Source organism: Pleurodeles waltl, chromosome 8 (assembly GCF_031143425.1).
Source record: "Pleurodeles waltl isolate 20211129_DDA chromosome 8, aPleWal1.hap1.20221129, whole genome shotgun sequence".
NCBI classification, from domain to species: Eukaryota; Metazoa; Chordata; class Amphibia; order Caudata; family Salamandridae; genus Pleurodeles; species Pleurodeles waltl.
The window spans coordinates 1,317,651,586-1,317,665,539 of record NC_090447.1 but is presented as its reverse complement, the minus strand read 5'-3'; positions in this window follow the sequence as shown (position 1 = coordinate 1,317,665,539).

Genomic DNA, 13,954 nt, shown 5'->3' with positions numbered 1-13,954 from the left:
TTTTCTTTCTAGTTACCAATTGCTTTGATAGTTTTCCTTAGCTAGATGTTTTCTAAATTAATGTTCTAAATTGTTTTGCATGAAGCCCCACATGCTGATGCTAATCTGGGTTAGTTGAGGTTACCTACATGACGACTGACAAATTACAGAGAAAAATGGTTGATGAATTAATTTGCTGAACTCTATGGATTATGTAGCACTATTGAAGCTGAGTTTGCTAATGATTTGTACTGATGCTTTAGAATGTATTGTGATTCAAGCTTTGATTAGGTTATGTTTCTTGCGCCTTTTGGTTAACCGATATTAGTATTAATTGCGTTTGATTTGATTTTTGAGATTCATTTACATGACTTTAGCATTGTTAATATAAGGGAAATAAACTTACTAAACTGTTAATAGTGGTGTGGTTATTCATGGCTGAAAAGTCATGGTGTGTGATAAATACTGACTCCATTGAATATTGATTATTGAATTGACTAATGATTATTGATGATTGTATATTGATTATTGTTTATAGATTGGAACTATGGTAAGAACATCTTAAACGAGTCAAAAGGTTCATCGACCTATACGCGTCCCCTTGTAAGTTTACTTATTAAGGACCGACGCCCTAACAGTTATGGTAGCAGACTAATGGTTAGTCTCTTTAAGAGCTTGCCATAGGTGTTAAGTACAGAGTGACAGGCGTTAACATTGGTGGAGGGACCAATGGTTAGGCCTCTTTAAGAACTTGCCATAAGTGTCCGGTATAGGGTGTTAACAATTGTGGTAAACAGATTGATGGTCGTCTCTTTAAATGACAGGTGATTGACAGTCATTGAGAATTCAGTATTTTTGAGATTTGGATTTTGTTTTTCAAAATGATAATTGGAAAAAATGATGTTCCCTTAAACCCAGAAATTTCTTTCCCAGATCCTGGATCCTGCTAGAGGTATTGGGTATGGTCCTGGGGATCTAGTGACAGAGTGAGAGGAATAGGTAGAGCTTGCATAGCTTATGCAAATCGCAGGTGAATTGCAACGTATGTCAGAATTTAGGGAGTTTGCATACTCCAAATGAAGTTTTAGTAGGAGTGTGCGTACTCCACAGTATGAGAGTAGGGAAGTTGTTGAACTTCACATGTGTGTGGTGCTTTGTGCTCAAGAATTGTCCACGTGGTTGTTGATGTACGTACCCTGTGTGGTTGCAGACTCCAGAATATATTGAAAACTGTATGAAACAATTGGTTACATGTTGTAATCTGTCTGGTTTAGTAGGTTGATCGAGTGTGGTCAACGAGTCAGTGTACGTGCAAAGTGGGTGAGAGAAAATTTAGACTGAGATTTGGCAAGTCCTATGTGCACCAGGACAGACCCATTGATCAGTTGAGAGTAAAACTTGCAGGTCGAATTTTGCTTGCGAATCTGGGAGGCCAAGAAGGAGAAATAGCTGCATGAGCGAAAGGGCCATCAGTGAAAATCTGCAAGGTTTCTGAAGCGATTGTGTTATCTTCCTGTAGTAAACCAGCAGATTTGTTTTGGGTTTTTGATTAGTGCTTGCAATATTTTGCATTAGTTTCGTGTGAATCGAAGTTTAGGAGGACGAGCCGCAAGACTTTGTCAGCCGCAGTACATTTGAGTGTGCGTTATTGGAGCCGTGCTGGGATAGGTCTGTTAGTAAGAAGGGTCGCACACAGATTGGCAGCCGTCCATGCGAGGCAATTGGTTGAGAAAGTGGGTGAAAGGAATCTTGGGAGTAAAAGTAATTTCATGATTTGATTTTGAATAAACAAAAGCAGGAAAGATGAAGTTTTTCAAGGCATTGAAGAGTGCCCTAAGGGGATATGTACATTAGAGCAACTGTAGGAGAGTTTACCCCGCCAGAGAATACACAGCTTATATTGTAATGGAAGAGCGAGGTGTTATGCCATGTCTTTGGTTAAAGCAGTGGTTCAAGTTGACAGAGAAAAACGGGAGATTACCGTTTCCTGAGAATGGCACATTTAATTTGAGAATTTTGGAGCAATTGCAGATGGCGCTCTATGAATCGAAGCCCCTTCCGAGACCAGCACAGTTTGAGGCATTGGCAGTTTGGGAGCTGATAGCTCAACATCAACAGCAAATGAAATTCGAGAAAAGAATGAGAAGGGTAGAGAAGACTTTAGCAGAAGCGAGATGGGATTGGGAACAGACGAAATGGAGATCAGTGACATTGCAGGATGTTAAGTTGTTTCCAGCAATTACACAGGAGGATGAGACGGGAGGAAAGACAGCAACTAGGAAGACTAATAAAAGCCTGTCTTAAAGTAAGGAAGCAAAGAAGTCTTCCATAGTGGAAGAAGAATCAGATGCTGAGGATCTGGTTACACAGATATTGAGAGATCGACAACCACCATATGCGGTGCATGAGAGTGGTCTGAGTACTAGTGCTGATCCAACAGCCCCGGCACAGACAATAGGGACAGTGAGTTCGATACAGGTTAATGCTAACTAGACACAGGGTGCAGTGCAAGGTAATCTTAATGAGTTGACTACTCCAGTAATTCAGGCACAGATGCATCCGCCACTGATACAGAGAATTTATCCTGATGTGCCAATTCTAGAGACGACTTCGAACTTAGTGGTGCCAACGGAGCAAGTGGTTCCAAGGCCAATGTTGATACAGACTGAACCGACTCCGATATCGTTGCCCCAGGTGCAGCCACAGGGGATGCCGAGGTTTACGCCAATGACAGGCACACAGTCAGACTTGACTCCAGTTATGAATCACAGTATGGGGGTTACTCTCCCACAGAGTATGGGTGCCAGAGCAGCCCCAAACGCAGTATCGCTGCCGATTACTGTTAGTCCAGTGGTACCATTATTTGCGCAGAAGAAACCAATTATGGGTGAACAAGGAGAAATGTCCCAGAGTCTAATGAGGAGGGGAACAAAAGAACAAGTTCAGGTGGTCTCTTCTGTGGGTCAGACTTTTGATGGATCGAGGTCCTTGTTAGATCTCAGTCCCCTTGTTGCACTCCCAGATACTGTGAATGGACCTAGTGCAGGTCAGAGCTTGAAGCTATTGACACCACAGACACCAAATGTAGTGATACAACTGGTGGCACTGGTGCACGCGAGTAACATTTTTTTACAAGGAATGAGCTCAGCAGTTGACTGAATGGTTAGACAAGCTGAATACCCCACAGTATGCCTCTAAAGGCGAGGAGCAATTGAATTGTGTCAGGTTGAGCATGGAAGCAGGTGAACTAGTTGAGGGAACAATGGGGTGAATAGATTAGAGTCTTACACAGAGGCAGAGCTAAAATACTTATACCCAAGAATCACAAGAGAGGTGGGCAAGGTACACCAGAGACTGGCAGATTTGGCAGAGAAGCATGGCACAGAAATCGAGAAAACAAAGCATTTGAAGAGGAGCTACAGATTAGATTTTAAGGCAAAGGATTTTGAACACATGAGGTCTGCCGGAATGAAGGTGCACCTTAAAGAATTATTGCAGAGTGCTCAGGTTTGGGGAGTCTCTAGAAGTGACCGAAGTTGTACAACAAGACAAGGATCTGGTAAAGATTTTACTAATGAGAGAAATCCCAGGGGGAAATTTTGTTCATGTCCCGTGGAGTAGGAGTGATATTCAATCATTTACGAATGGTTACCCAAAACTGAGAGAGAAACCAGTAGGGTGGTATCAGCAGACAGACAATTTTGTGAAGTTCGCGAAGTGTTTGTAGGAGGACTTGAACACCTTACTGGAGATAGTGGTTCCGGCTGATTTGTGAGTTGAGTGTAAGAGAGCTGTAGATTGGCCAACAAGTGAACCAGAAAGAGATAAGAGTACAAGTGCACCATCTCCTGAGGTAATGAAATATTATTATAAATAAGGTGATTTAGTTCCTGAAGATGAGGATTTCCCCCAAAAAGTTGAAAGAGAAGGCAATGGTGATGCAGATTAAGGCAGCTCAAACAGGAGTGCAGGGAAATTTTGTGCAGCAGATACTAAAGCAGCAGGGAAATGTCATGTTTCAACCTCAGGTGAGAGGTAGAGGTCACGGAGGTACTATGAATCATGGTCCAGATTTGAATACTGTAGTGGTTCAAAATGATGTGCAGGGGATGAAGAAGTTATTACCGTGTCACATTTGCGCAGCCGTGGGACACTGGAAGCGGAGTGTCCGATGATGGTGCAAGAGGGTGTTGTTCAGCAAGGTAACAACGTCAACACATTTCAGAATGTGAGAGGACCAGGATTAAGGGGATCTAATCCCAATTTCCAGAATAATGTGAATGAAATGCAAAATGTCCAGCCCATGCAGCAGGTGCAAATGCCCTGTGCACAAGTGTCACAGTTGCAGCCAATGCAGTAGCAGGTTCCTATGGTACCTAGACAGCAAATGCAGATACCGCAAGCCCCGATGGAGCAGCAACAGATGATGCTTTCTCCACAGGTCACAGGTCAGAGACAAGACAGAAATATTAACAAGTGCACCAATTCCCGTTACACGGTGGGAATGAAATAAATGGTGAATGGAAGAGAGAGTTTGGATGAGGAGCCATGTGTGCTTGCGATTTCTTTAGAAGTAGATCAGAGAGGACCCTATGTGAGTAGAAAGGTGATGGGTCACAGAGTCTCATTCTTGGTGGACACAGGAGCTACACCCTCTACTGTAAGAAGTACAGAGGTCCTGAATCTGCCCCTTTCAGGAAGGACAGTTCAGGTCTTGGGGGTAGCTAATCAGTTTCTGATAAATCTGATTACAGATCCAGTGCAAGTTGAGATTGGCAATTTCCAGGGACTGCATAAGTTTGTGGTACGCGATTCGAGCCCGGTATCCCTACTGGGGAGGGACTTGTGTAAGACAAGGTGTCTGATTACTTGCTGAAATGATGGAATTGAGATCCAGACAAATAGTGAAGATGAGGAAGCCCAACTCCAGAAACTGAGTGTGAAACTTCAAATGAGGAGTACCCCTTGATTGACCTTTCCCAATGTTCACATTGAGAGAGCTTCATTCCGATTTGCAGGGAATAGTGCAAGAGAACGTGTGGGACTTGACAGGGAAAGAAGTGGGTTTGTGGAGCCGATTAAGGTTACCTTGAAGCCAAATGCAGTTTTCCCGCAGCTTCCACAGTACAACATGCCACAAGATGTCCTGATGAAAGTGGCTCAGATAATTGCAGATTTTGTAAAGCAAGGAGTTTTGAAGGAAATGTTAAGCAGTCCATGTAATTCACCAATAAGGGGTTTGAAGAAGCCATGTGGGAAGGTTCGAATTGTTCAGGATTTGAGAAAAATAAATTACATTGTGGTCAAATGTTGTCCCATAGTGCCCAATCAAGCTGTAATAATGTTTCAGATTCCATGCGACGCAGAATGGTTCACAGTGGTTGATTTGTCGCAGGCATTCTTTTCTGTACCTCTTCATGAGGATAGTAAATTTTTCTTTAGTTTAAAATTCCTGGATCGAATCTACTGCTGGTGTCGACTTCCTCAGGGGTACACAGAGTCACCTTTCTTGTTTAACCAGATCTTGAAAAAGAATTTGGAGTAATTAGAATTGCCTTTCCAATCGACTCTGGTACAGTACCTTGATGACTTATTGATTGCATCCAAGTCAAGGGACGAGTGTAAGTATGACTCGATTGCCCTGTTGAACCATTTGGGAAAGTATGGTCACAAAGTGTCACCACTGAAATTGCAATACTGTCAGAAGGTAATGAAGTATTTGGGTCCCCAGATTGAGAAAGGATCAAGAAAAATATCTAGAGAGAGGATCACCATGATATTGCAGATAAGTCCCCCTACTTCACAGAGAGATCTCAGAATGTTCCTGGGGATGGTGGGCTATTGTCGCCAATGGATCCCAAAGTTTTCAGAGATTTGAAAGCCATTGCAGAAGCTGACTCATAAGCATGTCACTGATCCTATAGTGCTAGACCAGGGTGAGATCAAAGCGTTCACTGAATTGAGAGAGAGAATGTGCAGAGCTCCTGCATTGGGCATGCCTGTATACACAAAACCTTTCACATTGTTTTGCCATGAGCGTGATACATGTTTATTGTCTGTCTTGACGCAGGTCCATGGAGGTGCTCATTGCCCAGTAGCATATTTTTCAGCTACCCTGGACCCAGTTGCAAAAGCCTTACCAGGTTGTTTGCGTGCGGTTGCCGCAGTTGGTCAGAGTCTTTCACAGTGTGAAAGAGTAGTGATGGGAGATCCCCTAACTGTAATGGTCCTTCACTCAATTGAGATTTTACTGACAAGGACAAAAACCCAATACTTGGCTGGTGCTAGGTTGACGAGGTATGAGACGAGTATTTTGGGTGCACCAAATGTGACATTGAAAAGATGTACAGTGTTGAACCTGGCAACTCTACTTCCATGCGGCACTACTGAAATTGAGAAACAGGAAGATGTTGAACATGATTGTCTTGAAGTAAATGAGTTGTGCACAAAACCGAGACCTGACATCAGAGATACACGATTGGAAGAAAATGACCAAATTGTTTTCATTGATGGTTCTTGTCTAAGAGACAACACAGGGACACTGAGAGCAGGATATGCTGTGTGCACGATTACAGGTACCTTAGAGGCTTCCTGGCTTAGAGGAGTGTATTCTGCCCAGGTAGCGGAGTTGGTCGCTCTTACTAGGGCGTGCCATGTTTTTGCTCGATTGAGAGTCACTATCTATACAGATAGTCAATACGGATTCGGAATAGTTCATGATTTTGGTCAATTGTGGTCGCATAGAGGTTTTCTGACCCCTACAGGATCACCAGTGAGGAATGGTGAAAGAATAAAGGAGTTGTTGTATGCGATACAACTACCTGAAGAAATTGCGGTGGTGAAATGCAGTGCACATTTAAAGTCACAGGACTACGTGTCCTTGGGAAATGGATATGCAGATCAAGTCGCAAGGTTTTGCGCATTTAACTTTATATCATTCAAAGACAAGTGGGAATTGTTACCTGAAGAAGACACAACTTGTACAAGTTTAGCATTAAAAGTGATTGAACCATTAGAAGAGTTAACATTTTTACAGAGCAATGTTGACAAAGAGGAGAAACAGTCATGGAGCAAAATTAAATGTGTCCAAAGACAAGATGAATTGTGGGTATCTGAGGAGGGTCAACCGGTTTTGCCAAATAGCTTGTTGTCTTAGATGGCGAGGTACTATCATGGTCAGGCACACATTGGGAGGGATGCCATGGTTCGTCTGTTCCAAATTGACTGATTTAACCCCACGTTTAGACAAGCAGCTGAAGCAGTATGCCATTGTTGTGTCATTTGTCAGCAATTAAATGCAGGAGAAGTGACAGCTGTTAATTTGAGCCACATTGGAAGAGCAGGAGGTCCATTCAGCAGAATGCAATTGGATTTCTTTGAGATGCCTGCGTGTGGAGGTTTGAGATATGTGTTGGTGATTGTGTGCATCTTTAGTCATTGGATTGAAGCGTACCCTACACGGAGAAATGATAGCCTCACAGTAAGAAAATTGTTGCTTCGAGAACTGATACTGCGCTTTGGATTTCCGATCTCTTTAGAGTCAGATAGGGGAACGCACTTCAAAAATGAGGTGATTAAGCTATTGTGTGCAGCATTGCACATTGAGCAGAAGTTGCATTGTAGTTACCAACCTAAAGCATCAGGACTAGTGAAGCAGATGAATGGTACTTTGAAGTCAAGAATTGCAAAAATGTGTGCAGCTACGAATCTGAAATGGCCTGATGCATTGCCCCTGGTGTTGATGTCACCTGACAAGAAGACAGGATTGTCGCCCCATGAGATCCTCATGGGCAGAGCAACGAGGTTGCCAGCAGTTCCAGCAAATGCACTTGTCAACATTACAGATGATGTGGTGTTGGATTACTGCAAGGGTCTGGCTGATGTGGTCCGCTCTTTCTCTCAGCAGGTGGAGGCCACCACACTGCCACCGATCCACGATCCAGGGCACAACCTGAGAGCTGGTGACTGGGTTGTTGTCCTAAAACATGTGCACAAGACGTGTTTGGAGCCTCGTTGGAAGGGACCATACCAAGTGGTTCTAACGACTACGACAGCTGTGAAGTGTGCTATGATCCCGAATTAAATTCACGCGAGTCACACGAAGAAAGTGGCAGGTCCACTGGATCATGAAGAAGCATTGTTGAGAGTACCAACAACTGTGCGACAAATTACAGCACTAGAAAAAGAGCAAGGAAGATCTGAAGCTGAACCTGAGCTCATTGAAGATGGGTCCATCGCTCCTGTGAGAGACGAGGGTGGAGACCTCCAGGAGAGTGCTAAGGAACCTATCACAACTGAATCAGCAGGTGAGCCTAGTTTAGAGGGGGTTTTCCCAGAAGCAGACGATTCCGAGAGACAAAGAGAGCAAGTGCCAAACCAAGAAGGAGAAGGAGTTGAGCTGGATCAGAGTCAAAGTGTTCCGACTCCTTCTGAACCAGTTGCAAGTCTGTCAAAAGAAAACAGATAAAGTAAAGGTTTTGAGTTCAATCCTGAAGAGAATACTGACAGAAAAGTCATGAAAAGGAGATCAGTGGCTGTAGGAAAGTACCATCTTGCCTGGCATGTTACCCCCATTTTTACATGTATGTCAGTTTGTTTTTGTCTGTCTCGCTGGGATCCTGCTAGCCAGGACCCCAGTGCTCATAGTTTGTGGCCTGAATGTGTATGCCTGTGTAGTGACTAACTGTGTCACTGAGGCTCTGCTAATCAGAACCTCAGTGCTTATGCTCTCTCTGCCTTTAAATTTGTCACTATAGGCTAGTGACCACTTTTACCAATTTCAATTGCCACACTGGAACACCCTTATAATTCCCTATTATATGGTACCTAGGTACCCAGGGTATTGGGGTTCCAGGAGATCCCTATGGGCTGCAGCATTTCTTTTGCCACCCATAGGGAGCTCAGACAAACCTTTACACAGGACTGCCACTGCAGCCTGAGTGAAATAACGCACATGTTATTTCACAGCCATTTTCACTGCACTTAAGTAACTTATAAGTCACCTATATGTCTAACCTTCACTTGCTGAAGGTTAGGTGCAAAGTTACTAAGTGTGAGGGCACCCTTGCACAAGCAAAGGTGCCCCCACATAGTTCAGGGCCATTTCCCCGGACTATGTGAGTGTGGGGACACCATTACACGTGTGCACTACATATAGGTCATTACCTATATGTAGCCTCACAATGGTAACTCCGAATATGGCCATGTAACATGTCTAAGATCATGGAATTGTCCCCCATGCCAAATCTGGTATTGGGGTGCCAATTCCATGCATTCCCAGGGCTCCACTATGGACCCCGGGTACTGACAAACCAGCTCTCTGGGGTTTTCTCTGCAGCTACCGTTGCTGCCACCCCACAGAGTTCTGCCCTCCTGGGGTATGGGCAGCCCAGTCCCAGGAAGGCAGAACAAAGAATTTCATCTGAGAGAGGGTGTTACACCCTCTCCCTTTGTAAATAGGTGTTACAGGCTGGGGAGGGGTGGAAATGCTTTGAAGGGCACAGATGGTGCCCTCCTTGCATAAGCCAGTCTACACCGGTTCAGGGAACCCCCAGTTCCTGCTCGGGCACGAAACTGGACAAAGGAAAGGGGAGTGACCACTCCCCTGTCCATCACCACCCCAGGGGTGGTGCCCAGAGCTCCTCCAGTGTGTCCCAGACCTCTGCTATCTTGGAACCGGAGGTGTGAGGGCACTCTGGAGGCCTCTGAGTGGCCAGTGCCAGCAGGTGACGTCAGAGACCCCTCCTGTTAGGTGCTTACCTGACTAGGTGGCAAATCCTCCTCTGAGGGCTATTTAGGGTCTCTCCTGTGGACTTTTCCTCAGATAACGACTTGCAAGAATTCACCAGAGTTCCTCTGCACCTCTCCCTTCAACTTCTGCCAAGGATCGACGGCTGACTGCTCCAGGACGTCTGCAAAACTGCAACAAAGTAGCAAGAAGACTGCCATTGACATTGTAGTGCCTAATCCTGCCGGCTTTCTCGACTGTTTCCTGGTGGTGCATGCTTTGGGGGCTGCCTGCCTTCATCCTGCACTGGAAGCCATGAAGAAATCTCCTGTGGGTTGACGGAATCCTCCCCCTACTCCAGCAGGCACCAAACTTCAGCGTCACCTGTACTCTGGGACCCCTCTCATCCTGATGAGCGTGGCTCCTGGAACACAGGGGGTAGACCCAAGTGACCCAGACTGTCCAGTGGTCCAACTGTCCACATTTGGAGGAGGTAAGTCCTTGCCACCCCTCTCCAGACTGTAATCCTGTGCACTGCCCGAACTGCAGCTACAAGTGCTTTTGTGCACATTTCCATGAAATTCTTCATGCACAGCCAAGCCTAGGTCCCCAGCACTCTGTCCTGCAATGCTCAGCTCCCTGAGTTGATCTCCGGTGTCGTGGGACCCTCTTTTGCAGTGTTGAGATGACCGCCATATTCAGACTTCTTGAACCCGTGTTCAAGGACTTCTGTGGGTGCTACCTTCTTGTGCATGGCTCTCTACATTGCTGAGGGCCCCCTCTGTCTCCTCTCCCAAGTGGCTACATCCTGGTCCTATCTGGGCCCGGGCAGCACCCTTTTTCTTCAATTGCGACTCTTGCAGCTAGTAAGGCTTGTTTGCAGTATTTTTCAAAGGAAACAGCTCTGCATCCTCCAGCACTCCGTGAGACATCTTCTGCACGAAGGAGAAGTTCCTAGCATCTTTCATTGTTGCAGAATCTTCAGCTTCTTCCATCCGGAGGCAGACATTTTGCAGCTTCATCCAGGTTTTAGTGGGCTCCTGCCCCCCCCCCTACACTTTCACGACTCTTGGACTTGGTCCCCTTCCTTTGCAGGTCTTCAGGTCCAGGAATCCATCTTCAGTGCTTTGCAGTCTGTTGCGGTCTTTGCAAAATCCTCTATCACGACTTTAGTGTGTTTCTGGGGAAATAGTAGTACTTTACTCCTACTTTGCAGGGCCTTGAGGTGGGGTATCTTGGACACCCTTAGTGTTTTCTTACACTCCCAGCGACCCTCTACACACTACACTAGCCTAGGGGTCCATTTGTGGTTCTCATTCCACTTTCTTAGTATATGGTTTGTGTTGCCCCTAGGCCTATTGCATCCTATTGTATTCTACAGTATTTGCACTACTTTCTGACTGTGTTACTTACCTGATTTTGGTTTGTGTGTATATTTTGTGTATTTTACTCACCTCCTAAGGGAGTATATCCTCTGAGATATTTTTGGCACATTGTCACTAAAATAAAGTACCTTTATTTTTAGTAACTCTGAGTATTGTCTTTCTTATGATATAGTACCTATATGGTATAAGTGGTATAGTAGGAGCTTTGCATGTCTCCTAGTTCAGCCTAAACTGCTAGAACACTACTAATCTACTAATAAGGGATAACTGGACCCGGCACAAGGTGTAAGTACCATTGGTACCCACTATAAACCAGGCCAGCCTCCTACAGTGGCCGAAATCGCAAGTGGAGAAAAGGAAAGAGGTGATTGTCGAACCAACGATAGAGGAAGAAGTAGACACTACGAGAAAGGAAGAATTAAGTGAAGGAGAGTTGAATGGTGATCGAAAGTTGAAAAGAAAGAAAATAGCAAGTTGAAGATACGCAGGACCAGAATGGGCGTATGCAACTACAAACGAATGGCAGCAAGAGTTTATGGGCCTGATTACAACTTTGGAGGAAGGTGTTAATCCGTCCCAAAAGTGACAGATATACCACCAGCCATATTACGAGTCCATCATATCCTATGGAACTCGTAATACGGCTGGTGGTATATCCGTCACATTTGGGACGGATTAACACCTCCTCCAAAGTTGTAATCAGGCCCTATGTCTTTTTGTTTTGATAGGGAAGTTTCGAGTCAATATTTTGAGATGAACTGAAGAAAATTCATGAACTGAACTGTTCAATCTGAGAAAATATTTTGAGAAAGAGACTGTTGATAACCTGATTTGACTTTTGAAACCGATTTTGACAAGGAAGAAAGGGTTACTGGAAGTAAAACTGAATTGCTGAAAGAAGAATTGTCTATATTTGATTTTTGCTGCACATTTTCTAAGTTACTTCTGCTTTCTGATTCTTTACATTACATGGCTGATTTTGATAAGCAGGTTAGGGATGCTAGGCGGTGTAAATACATGAGCATTGGGTTGGCAAATATATGTGGGATTTTGTTTATCGTGTTGATTGTGTGTATGTCTGTTCTTAATGCAAAAGGAGCAAACCATACATCTGCTTTTGAGACTACCACACTAATGGCTTTCGAGAGGTTTAAGTTAGATGAGAAATATTTGCATGATTATACTAATGCAGAAGAACTTTCTTCTAACGTTTTCTATCGCTTGTTGAATGAGTATGTTGAGACAATGGATGCAAAGGATTGTCTTGTGTGTACGCAGATTCCTTCATCAGTCGAGGAAGGAGTCATAGTCTTCCATTAACATATGGGATAAGTTGTCATCTGCTACTAACAAGGTTCTATAACCAGGAATAGATTCAGTATTTCTACTCTAATCATGACCTTGTGTTCTCGTTTGTTCCTATTATTAGGTATTTGAGTAGAGTAGCTAAAGTTAATGACATAGTATTAGTTAGAGGATTCTTTGAACCTACACTAACTTTTGGGATAGCATATGCGCATAAAAACAACCTAAAGGGATTGCTTAAACAATTAGAGAAGAGATTCTTAGATCATACAGATGCCAGAAGAAAAGCACTGAAAGAGAAATTAGAAAAAGACTTAGAGAAAATAATTTACAATAATGATTATGCTTGTAGTGCAATTAAAATGCAAGGGAAATTAGCCTTAGATGCATTACATGTAGGGAAGCTTTGTATATTTAGGTCAAAGTTGCACACTGACACTTTATTTGTGGGTATGAGTGAATGTAGGCATGTGTTTTTGTTTCAGAGTAAATGGACATTTATGTTGAGTGGGCGGGATCCTGCAATCCCGGGGATCTATTATATTTGTGGACTTAATGCTTATTACCGTCTTCCAAGAGGATGATGTGGGACATGTTATTTGGGGATAGTATTCCCAAAGATTTATCAGATGGAGGATTTGAAAAAGTTTACGAAAGTGACTGAATTACATCATAAGAGAGAGAGAAGGGAGTCCTCTTCTGCGATAGTAGGAGATATATTTGGTGCGGTGATTCCTTCAGTGGGACTCATCCTGAATTCGATCAAGATTCAAAAGTTGTCTACTATTGTGGATAACATGCTGACAAATTTTTCAGGGGCATTACTTCTGATGGATACTCAATTGGCTGTGGATAGAGCTATGAATCTTCAAAATTGTCTTGCTTTAGACATTCTTTTAGCAAAAGAGGGCGGAGTCTGTAAATTGATTAACTCTAGGCATTGCTGTTCTTACATACCTAACAATAGTAAAGAGATAAGAGACTTACTTACTAATCTGACTAACGCAAGTAGTGATTTGAAGTAGTTGAAAGAACCAGGTGTTTGGGAAAAGGCTGATAAGGGGGTTGCTTCGGTGGGAAATTGGCTTAGTAGTATTTGGAATGGGGTGCTGTTGAAAATTATACAGGGAATTTTAATTGTTGTGGGTTGTCTATTAGGAATATGGGGATTATGCAAATTATGCAAAAGAACTCAATTGAAAACGTCAAAGAAGAATCAAAAGAGGGAAGAATCAGAAGAGGGAAGAATCAGAAGAGGGAAGAAAAGAAAAGGGAAATAATCTATAGGGAAAATTCAAAGAGGAGACAAAATATTGAAGAAACAGAGTTATAAAATTGTGGGCGGTAAATTTGGTGTGATGACAAATTTAGTCATTAGAGGAGGGATTGCTGAAGCAGATGTCTTAATTAGACATTATTAATGAGTGTTTAAATGTTTTAAATAATGAATTTTGTAGAAAATGAAATAACGTAGAAAAATAATGCACATGTTTTAAATTGTGACCTCGAAGAATAGCCACCAGTGTTCACGAAATGTACTAATTGATGATTAACACTT